General features: G+C 38.5%; 10 pseudogenes; all 10 read left to right on the top strand.

Moving 5' to 3' along the window:
- The first annotated feature begins 894 nt into the window (after positions 1–894).
- Positions 895–1,013, top strand: LOC113086339 (uncharacterized; annotated as a pseudogene).
- Positions 1,014–1,665: 652 nt separating this feature from the next.
- Positions 1,666–1,784, top strand: LOC113086333 (uncharacterized; annotated as a pseudogene).
- A 788-nt stretch (positions 1,785–2,572) lies between these two features.
- Positions 2,573–2,691, top strand: LOC113086335 (uncharacterized; annotated as a pseudogene).
- A 1,067-nt stretch (positions 2,692–3,758) lies between these two features.
- Positions 3,759–3,877, top strand: LOC113086338 (uncharacterized; annotated as a pseudogene).
- A 787-nt stretch (positions 3,878–4,664) lies between these two features.
- On the top strand, positions 4,665–4,783 carry LOC113086337 (uncharacterized; annotated as a pseudogene).
- Positions 4,784–5,436: 653 nt separating this feature from the next.
- Positions 5,437–5,555, top strand: LOC113086332 (uncharacterized; annotated as a pseudogene).
- A 789-nt stretch (positions 5,556–6,344) lies between these two features.
- LOC113086327 (uncharacterized) lies at positions 6,345–6,463 on the top strand (annotated as a pseudogene).
- A 652-nt stretch (positions 6,464–7,115) lies between these two features.
- Positions 7,116–7,234, top strand: LOC113086331 (uncharacterized; annotated as a pseudogene).
- Positions 7,235–8,024: 790 nt separating this feature from the next.
- On the top strand, positions 8,025–8,143 carry LOC113086334 (uncharacterized; annotated as a pseudogene).
- Positions 8,144–9,210: 1,067 nt separating this feature from the next.
- LOC113086330 (uncharacterized) lies at positions 9,211–9,329 on the top strand (annotated as a pseudogene).
- Positions 9,330–10,000: the final 671 nt, after the last annotated feature.

Raw genomic sequence — 10,000 nt, 5'->3', positions numbered from 1 at the left:
GCAAAAAAAAAAAAAAAGAGTCAATGCCCGATCTCTGAATCTTAGCAGATTTAGGTCTGGTTAGTACTTGGATGAGAGACCGCCAAGGAATACCAGGTGCTTTAAGCTTTTGGAATTTTTTCACTTAGTATATAATAAATTTGGCAAAAAATAGACTCAATGCCTGATCTCTGAATATAAGCAGGTTTGGGCCAGGTTAGTACATGGATGGGAGACTGCCTGGGAATACCAGGTGCTTTAAATTTTTGGATATTTTTCACAAATTATATAATAATCTTGCAAAAAAAAAAAAAAAAAAAGAGTCAATGCCCCGATCTCTGAATTTTAGCAGGTTTAGGTCTAGTTAGTACTTGGATGAGAGACCGCCAAGGAATACCAGGTGCTTTAAGCTTTTGGAATTTTTTCACTTAGTATATAATAAATTTGGCAAAAAATAGAGTCAATGCCCGATCTCTGAATATAAGCAGGTTTGGGCCAGGTTAGTACATGGATGGGAGACTGCCTGGGAATACCAGGTGCTTTAAATTTTTGGATATTTTTCACGAATTATATAATAATCTTGCAAAAAAAAAAAAAAAAGAAGAAGTCAATGCCCGATCTCTGAATCTTAGCAGGTTAAGGTCTGGTTAGTACTTGAATGATAGACCGCCAAGGAATACCAGGTGCTTTAAGCTTTTGGAATTTTTTCACTTAGTATATAATAAATTTGGCAAAAAATAGAGTCAATGCCCGATCTCTGAATATAAGCAGGTTTGGGCCAGGTTAGTACTTGGATGAGAGACCGCCTAGGAATACCAGGTGCTTTAAGCTTTTGGGGTTTCTTTCCTACTTTTATAATGTACTGGCGAGTAGATTGGCTGATCTTTAAATAGCCTTCTCTTTGCAGCAGTCTTCGCTTATGGCCATACCAGCCTGGCTATGCCCGATCTTGTCTGATCTCGGAAGCTAAGCAGGTTTGGGCCTGGTTAGTGCCTGGATGGGAGACCGCCTGGGAATGCCAGGTACTCTAAGCTATTTTGAAATTTTTCACTTAGTATATAATAATTTTGCCAAAAAATAGAGTCAATGCCCGATCTCTGAATATAAGCAGGTTTGCGCCAGGTTAGTACATGGATGGGAGACTGCCTGGGAATATCAGGTGCTTTAAATTTTTGGATATTTTTCACGAATTATATAATAATCTTGCAAAAAAAAAAAAAAAAAAAAGAGTCAATGCCCGATCTCTGAATCTTAGCAGGTTTAGGTCTGGTTAGTACTTGGATGAGAGACCGCCAAGGAATACCAGGTGCTTTAAGCTTTTGGAATTTTTTCACTTAGTATATAATAAATTTGGCAAAAAATAGAGTCAGTGCCCGATCTCTGAATATAAGCAGGTTTGGGCCAGGTTAGTACATGGATGGGAGACTGCCTGGGAATACCAGGTGCTTTAAATTTTTGGATATTTTTAACAAATTATATAATAATCTTGCAAAAAAAAAAAAAAAAAGAAGAAGTCAATGCCCGATCTCTGAATCTTAGCAGGTTTGGGCCAGGTTAGTACTTGGATGAGAGACCGCCTAGGAATACCAGGTGCTTTAAGCTTTTGGGGTTTCTTTCCTACTTTTATAATGTACTGGCGAGTAGATTGGCTGATCTTTAAATAGCCTTCTCTTTGCAGCAGTCTTCGCTTATGGCCATACCAGCCTGGCTATGCCCGATCTTGTCTGATCTTGGAAGCTAAGCAGGTTTGGGCCTGGTTAGTGCCTGGATGGGAGACCGCCTGGGAATGCCAGGTACTCTAAGCTATTTTGAAATTTTTCACTTAGTATATAATAATTTTGCCAAAAAATAGAGTCAATGCCCGATCTCTGAATATAAGCAGGTTTGCGCCAGGTTAGTACATGGATGGGAGACTGCCTGGGAATATCAGGTGCTTTAAATTTTTGGATATTTTTCACGAATTATATAATAATCTTGCAAAAAAAAAAAAAAAAAAAAGAGTCAATGCCCGATCTCTGAATCTTAGCAGGTTTAGGTCTGGTTAGTACTTGGATGAGAGACCGCCAAGGAATACCAGGTGCTTTAAGCTTTTGGAATTTTTTCACTTAGTATATAATAAATTTGGCAAAAAATAGAGTCAGTGCCCGATCTCTGAATATAAGCAGGTTTGGGCCAGGTTAGTACATGGATGGGAGACTGCCTGGGAATACCAGGTGCTTTAAATTTTTGGATATTTTTAACAAATTATATAATAATCTTGCAAAAAAAAAAAAAAAAAGAAGAAGTCAATGCCCGATCTCTGAATCTTAGCAGTTTAAGGTCTGGTTAGTACTTGAATGATAGACCGCCAAGGAATACCAGGTGCTTTAAGCTTTTGGAATTTTTTCACTTAGTATATAATAAATTTGGCAAAAAATAGAGTCAATGCCCGATCTCTGAATATAAGCAGGTTTGGGCCAGGTTAGTACTTGGATGAGAGACCGCCTAGGAATACCAGGTGCTTTAAGCTTTTGGGGTTTCTTTCCTACTTTTATAATGTACTGGCGAGTAGATTGGCTGATCTTTAAATAGCCTTCTCTTTGCAGCAGTCTTCGCTTATGGCCATACCAGCCTGGCTATGCCCGATCTTGTCTGATCTCGTAAGCTAAGCAGGTTTGGGCCTGGTTAGTGCCTGGATGGGAGACAGCCTGGGAATACCAGGTACTGTAAGCTTTTTTGAAATTTTTCACTTAGTATATAATAATTTTGCCAAAAAATAGAGTCAATGCCCGATCTCTGAATATAAGCAGGTTTGCGCCAGGTTAGTACATGGATGGGAGACTGCCTGGGAATATCAGGTGCTTTACATTTTTGGATATTTTTCACGAATTATATAATATTCTTGCAAAAAAAAAAAAAAAAAAAAGAGTCAATGCCCGATCTCTGAATCTTAGCAGGTTTAGGTCTGGTTAGTACTTGGATGAGAGACCGCCAAGGAATACCAGGTGCTTTAAGCTTTTGGAATTTTTTCACTTAGTATATAATAAATTTGGCAAAAAATAGAGTCAATGCCTGATCTCTGAATATAAGCAGGTTTGCGCCAGGTTAGTACATGGATGGGAGACTGCCTGGGAATACCAGGTGCTTTAAATTTTTGGATATTTTTCACAAATTATATAATATTCTTGCAAAAAAAAAAAAAAAAAGAGTCAATGCCCGATCTCTGAATCTTAGCAGGTTTAGGTCTGGTTAGTACTTGGATGAGAGACCGCCAAGGAATACCAGGTGCTTTAAGCTTTTGGAATTTTTTCACTTAGTATATAATAAATTTGGCAAAAAATAGAGTCAATGCCCGATCTCTGAATATAAGCAGGTTTGGGCCAGGTTAGTACATGGATGGGAGACTGCCTGGGAATACCAGGTGCTTTAAATTTTTGGATATTTTTCACGAATTATATAATATTCTTGCAAAAAAAAAAAAAAAAGAAGAAGTCAATGCCCGATCTCTGAATCTTAGCAGGTTAAGGTCTGGTTAGTACTTGAATGATAGACCGCCAAGGAATACCAGGTGCTTTAAGCTTTTGGAATTTTTTCACTTAGTATATAATAAATTTGGCAAAAAATAGAGTCAATGCCCGATCTCTGAATATAAGCAGGTTTGGGCCAGGTTAGTACTTGGATGAGAGACCGCCTAGGAATACCAGGTGCTTTAAGCTTTTGGGGTTTCTTTCCTACTTTTATAATGTACTGGCGAGTAGATTGGCTGATCTTTAAATAGCCTTCTCTTTGCAGCAGTCTTCGCTTATGGCCATACCAGCCTGGCTATGCCCGATCTTGTCTGATCTCGGAAGCTAAGCAGGTTTGGGCCTGGTTAGTGCCTGGATGGGAGACCGCCTGGGAATGCCAGGTACTCTAAGCTATTTTGAAATTTTTCACTTAGTATATAATAATTTTGCCAAAAAATAGAGTCAATGCCCGATCTCTGAATATAAGCAGGTTTGCGCCAGGTTAGTACATGGATGGGAGACTGCCTGGGAATATCAGGTGCTTTAAATTTTTGGATATTTTTCACGAATTATATAATAATCTTGCAAAAAAAAAAAAAAAAAAAGAGTCAATGCCCGATCTCTGAATCTTAGCAGGTTTAGGTCTGGTTAGTACTTGGATGAGAGACCGCCAAGGAATACCAGGTGCTTTAAGCTTTTGGAATTTTTTCACTTAGTATATAATAAATTTGGCAAAAAATAGAGTCAATGCCCGATCTCTGAATATAAGCAGGTTTGGGCCAGGTTAGTACATGGATGGGAGACTGCCTGGGAATACCAGGTGCTTTAAATTTTTGGATATTTTTCACAAATTATATAATAATCTTGCAAAAAAAAAAAAAAAAAGAAGAAGTCAATGCCCGATCTCTGAATCTTAGCAGGTTAAGGTCTGGTTAGTACTTGAATGATAGACCGCCAAGGAATACCAGGTGCTTTAAGCTTTTGGAATTTTTTCACTTAGTATATAATAAATTTGGCAAAAAATAGAGTCAATGCCCGATCTCTGAATATAAGCAGGTTTGGGCCAGGTTAGTACTTGGATGAGAGACCGCCTAGGAATACCAGGTGCTTTAAGCTTTTGGGGTTTCTTTCCTACTTTTATAATGTACTGGCGAGTAGATTGGCTGATCTTTAAATAGCCTTCTCTTTGCAGCAGTCTTCGCTTATGGCCATACCAGCCTGGCTATGCCCGATCTTGTCTGATCTCGGAAGCTAAGCAGGTTTGGGCCTGGTTAGTGCCTGGATGGGAGACCGCCTGGGAATGCCAGGTACTCTAAGCTATTTTGAAATTTTTCACTTAGTATATAATAATTTTGCCAAAAAATAGAGTCAATGCCCGATCTCTGAATATAAGCAGGTTTGCGCCAGGTTAGTACATGGATGGGAGACTGCCTGGGAATATCAGGTGCTTTAAATTTTTGGATATTTTTCACGAATTATATAATAATCTTGCAAAAAAAAAAAAAAAAAAAAAGAGTCAATGCCCGATCTCTGAATCTTAGCAGGTTTAGGTCTGGTTAGTACTTGGATGAGAGACCGCCAAGGAATACCAGGTGCTTTAAGCTTTTGGAATTTTTTCACTTAGTATATAATAAATTTGGCAAAAAATAGAGTCAGTGCCCGATCTCTGAATATAAGCAGGTTTGGGCCAGGTTAGTACATGGATGGGAGACTGCCTGGGAATACCAGGTGCTTTAAATTTTTGGATATTTTTAACAAATTATATAATAATCTTGCAAAAAAAAAAAAAAAAAGAAGAAGTCAATGCCCGATCTCTGAATCTTAGCAGGTTTGGGCCAGGTTAGTACTTGGATGAGAGACCGCCTAGGAATACCAGGTGCTTTAAGCTTTTGGGGTTTCTTTCCTACTTTTATAATGTACTGGCGAGTAGATTGGCTGATCTTTAAATAGCCTTCTCTTTGCAGCAGTCTTCGCTTATGGCCATACCAGCCTGGCTATGCCCGATCTTGTCTGATCTTGGAAGCTAAGCAGGTTTGGGCCTGGTTAGTGCCTGGATGGGAGACCGCCTGGGAATGCCAGGTACTCTAAGCTATTTTGAAATTTTTCACTTAGTATATAATAATTTTGCCAAAAAATAGAGTCAATGCCCGATCTCTGAATATAAGCAGGTTTGCGCCAGGTTAGTACATGGATGGGAGACTGCCTGGGAATATCAGGTGCTTTAAATTTTTGGATATTTTTCACGAATTATATAATAATCTTGCAAAAAAAAAAAAAAAAAAAAAGAGTCAATGCCCGATCTCTGAATCTTAGCAGGTTTAGGTCTGGTTAGTACTTGGATGAGAGACCGCCAAGGAATACCAGGTGCTTTAAGCTTTTGGAATTTTTTCACTTAGTATATAATAAATTTGGCAAAAAATAGAGTCAATGCCCGATCTCTGAATATAAGCAGGTTTGGGCCAGGTTAGTACATGGATGGGAGACTGCCTGGGAATACCAGGTGCTTTAAATTTTTGGATATTTTTCACAAATTATATAATAATCTTGCAAAAAAAAAAAAAAAAAGAAGAAGTCAATGCCCGATCTCTGAATCTTAGCAGGTTAAGGTCTGGTTAGTACTTGAATGATAGACCGCCAAGGAATACCAGGTGCTTTAAGCTTTTGGAATTTTTTCACTTAGTATATAATAAATTTGGCAAAAAATAGAGTCAATGCCCGATCTCTGAATATAAGCAGGTTTGGGCCAGGTTAGTACTTGGATGAGAGACCGCCTAGGAATACCAGGTGCTTTAAGCTTTTGGGGTTTCTTTCCTACTTTTATAATGTACTGGCGAGTAGATTGGCTGATCTTTAAATAGCCTTCTCTTTGCAGCAGTCTTCGCTTATGGCCATACCAGCCTGGCTATGCCCGATCTTGTCTGATCTCGGAAGCTAAGCAGGTTTGGGCCTGGTTAGTGCCTGGATGGGAGACCGCCTGGGAATGCCAGGTACTCTAAGCTATTTTGAAATTTTTCACTTAGTATATAATAATTTTGCCAAAAAATAGAGTCAATGCCCGATCTCTGAATATAAGCAGGTTTGCGCCAGGTTAGTACATGGATGGGAGACTGCCTGGGAATATCAGGTGCTTTAAATTTTTGGATATTTTTCACGAATTATATAATAATCTTGCAAAAAAAAAAAAAAAAAAAAGAGTCAATGCCCGATCTCTGAATCTTAGCAGGTTTAGGTCTGGTTAGTACTTGGATGAGAGACCGCCAAGGAATACCAGGTGCTTTAAGCTTTTGGAATTTTTTCACTTAGTATATAATAAATTTGGCAAAAAATAGAGTCAGTGCCCGATCTCTGAATATAAGCAGGTTTGGGCCAGGTTAGTACATGGATGGGAGACTGCCTGGGAATACCAGGTGCTTTAAATTTTTGGATATTTTTAACAAATTATATAATAATCTTGCAAAAAAAAAAAAAAAAAGAAGAAGTCAATGCCCGATCTCTGAATCTTAGCAGGTTTGGGCCAGGTTAGTACTTGGATGAGAGACCGCCTAGGAATACCAGGTGCTTTAAGCTTTTGGGGTTTCTTTCCTACTTTTATAATGTACTGGCGAGTAGATTGGCTGATCTTTAAATAGCCTTCTCTTTGCAGCAGTCTTCGCTTATGGCCATACCAGCCTGGCTATGCCCGATCTTGTCTGATCTTGGAAGCTAAGCAGGTTTGGGCCTGGTTAGTGCCTGGATGGGAGACCGCCTGGGAATGCCAGGTACTCTAAGCTATTTTGAAATTTTTCACTTAGTATATAATAATTTTGCCAAAAAATAGAGTCAATGCCCGATCTCTGAATATAAGCAGGTTTGCGCCAGGTTAGTACATGGATGGGAGACTGCCTGGGAATATCAGGTGCTTTAAATTTTTGGATATTTTTCACGAATTATATAATAATCTTGCAAAAAAAAAAAAAAAAAAAAAAGAGTCAATGCCCGATCTCTGAATCTTAGCAGGTTTAGGTCTGGTTAGTACTTGGATGAGAGACCGCCAAGGAATACCAGGTGCTTTAAGCTTTTGGAATTTTTTCACTTAGTATATAATAAATTTGGCAAAAAATAGAGTCAGTGCCCGATCTCTGAATATAAGCAGGTTTGGGCCAGGTTAGTACATGGATGGGAGACTGCCTGGGAATACCAGGTGCTTTAAATTTTTGGATATTTTTAACAAATTATATAATAATCTTGCAAAAAAAAAAAAAAAAAGAAGAAGTCAATGCCCGATCTCTGAATCTTAGCAGTTTAAGGTCTGGTTAGTACTTGAATGATAGACCGCCAAGGAATACCAGGTGCTTTAAGCTTTTGGAATTTTTTCACTTAGTATATAATAAATTTGGCAAAAAATAGAGTCAATGCCCGATCTCTGAATATAAGCAGGTTTGGGCCAGGTTAGTACTTGGATGAGAGACCGCCTAGGAATACCAGGTGCTTTAAGCTTTTGGGGTTTCTTTCCTACTTTTATAATGTACTGGCGAGTAGATTGGCTGATCTTTAAATAGCCTTCTCTTTGCAGCAGTCTTCGCTTATGGCCATACCAGCCTGGCTATGCCCGATCTTGTCTGATCTCGTAAGCTAAGCAGGTTTGGGCCTGGTTAGTGCCTGGATGGGAGACAGCCTGGGAATACCAGGTACTGTAAGCTTTTTTGAAATTTTTCACTTAGTATATAATAATTTTGCCAAAAAATAGAGTCAATGCCCGATCTCTGAATATAAGCAGGTTTGCGCCAGGTTAGTACATGGATGGGAGACTGCCTGGGAATATCAGGTGCTTTACATTTTTGGATATTTTTCACGAATTATATAATATTCTTGCAAAAAAAAAAAAAAAAAAAAGAGTCAATGCCCGATCTCTGAATCTTAGCAGGTTTAGGTCTGGTTAGTACTTGGATGAGAGACCGCCAAGGAATACCAGGTGCTTTAAGCTTTTGGAATTTTTTCACTTAGTATATAATAAATTTGGCAAAAAATAGACTCAATGCCTGATCTCTGAATATAAGCAGGTTTGGGCCAGGTTAGTACATGGATGGGAGACTGCCTGGGAATACCAGGTGCTTTAAATTTTTGGATATTTTTCACAAATTATATAATATTCTTGCAAAAAAAAAAAAAAAAAGAGTCAATGCCCGATCTCTGAATCTTAGCAGGTTTAGGTCTGGTTAGTACTTGGATGAGAGACCGCCAAGGAATACCAGGTGCTTTAAGCTTTTGGAATTTTTTCACTTAGTATATAATAAATTTGGCAAAAAATAGAGTCAATGCCCGATCTCTGAATATAAGCAGGTTTGGGCCAGGTTAGTACATGGATGGGAGACTGCCTGGGAATACCAGGTGCTTTAAATTTTTGGATATTTTTCACGAATTATATAATAATCTTGCAAAAAAAAAAAAAAAAGAAGAAGTCAATGCCCGATCTCTGAATCTTAGCAGGTTAAGGTCTGGTTAGTACTTGAATGATAGACCGCCAAGGAATACCAGGTGCTTTAAGCTTTTGGAATTTTTTCACTTAGTATATAATAAATTTGGCAAAAAATAGAGTCAATGCCCGATCTCTGAATATAAGCAGGTTTGGGCCAGGTTAGTACTTGGATGAGAGACCGCCTAGGAATACCAGGTGCTTTAAGCTTTTGGGGTTTCTTTCCTACTTTTATAATGTACTGGCGAGTAGATTGGCTGATCTTTAAATAGCCTTCTCTTTGCAGCAGTCTTCGCTTATGGCCATACCAGCCTGGCTATGCCCGATCTTGTCTGATCTTGGAAGCTAAGCAGGTTTGGGCCTGGTTAGTGCCTGGATGGGAGACCGCCTGGGAATGCCAGGTACTCTAAGCTATTTTGAAATTTTTCACTTAGTATATAATAATTTTGCCAAAAAATAGAGTCAATGCCCGATCTCTGAATATAAGCAGGTTTGCGCCAGGTTAGTACATGGATGGGAGACTGCCTGGGAATATCAGGTGCTTTAAATTTTTGGATATTTTTCACGAATTATATAATAATCTTGCAAAAAAAAAAAAAAAAAAAAGAGTCAATGCCCGATCTCTGAATCTTAGCAGGTTTAGGTCTGGTTAGTACTTGGATGAGAGACCGCCAAGGAATACCAGGTGCTTTAAGCTTTTGGAATTTTTTCACTTAGTATATAATAAATTTGGCAAAAAATAGAGTCAGTGCCCGATCTCTGAATATAAGCAGGTTTGGGCCAGGTTAGTACATGGATGGGAGACTGCCTGGGAATACCAGGTGCTTTAAATTTTTGGATATTTTTCACAAATTATATAATAATCTTGCAAAAAAAAAAAAAAAAAGAAGTCAATGCCCGATCTCTGAATCTTAGCAGTTTAAGGTCTGGTTAGTACTTGATGATAGACCGCCAAGGAATACCAGGTGCTTTAAGCTTTTGGAATTTTTTCACTTAGTATATAATAAATTTGGCAAAAAATAGAGTCAATGCCCGATCTCTGAATATAAGCAGGTTTGGGCCAGGTTAGTACTTGGATGAGAGA

Source organism: Carassius auratus, unplaced genomic scaffold, assembly GCF_003368295.1.
Source record: "Carassius auratus strain Wakin unplaced genomic scaffold, ASM336829v1 scaf_tig00043233, whole genome shotgun sequence".
In the NCBI taxonomy this organism is placed as follows: domain Eukaryota; kingdom Metazoa; phylum Chordata; class Actinopteri; order Cypriniformes; family Cyprinidae; genus Carassius; species Carassius auratus.
Note: the sequence above shows the minus strand (reverse complement) of the source record. Positions and strands in the feature narration are given on the sequence as shown.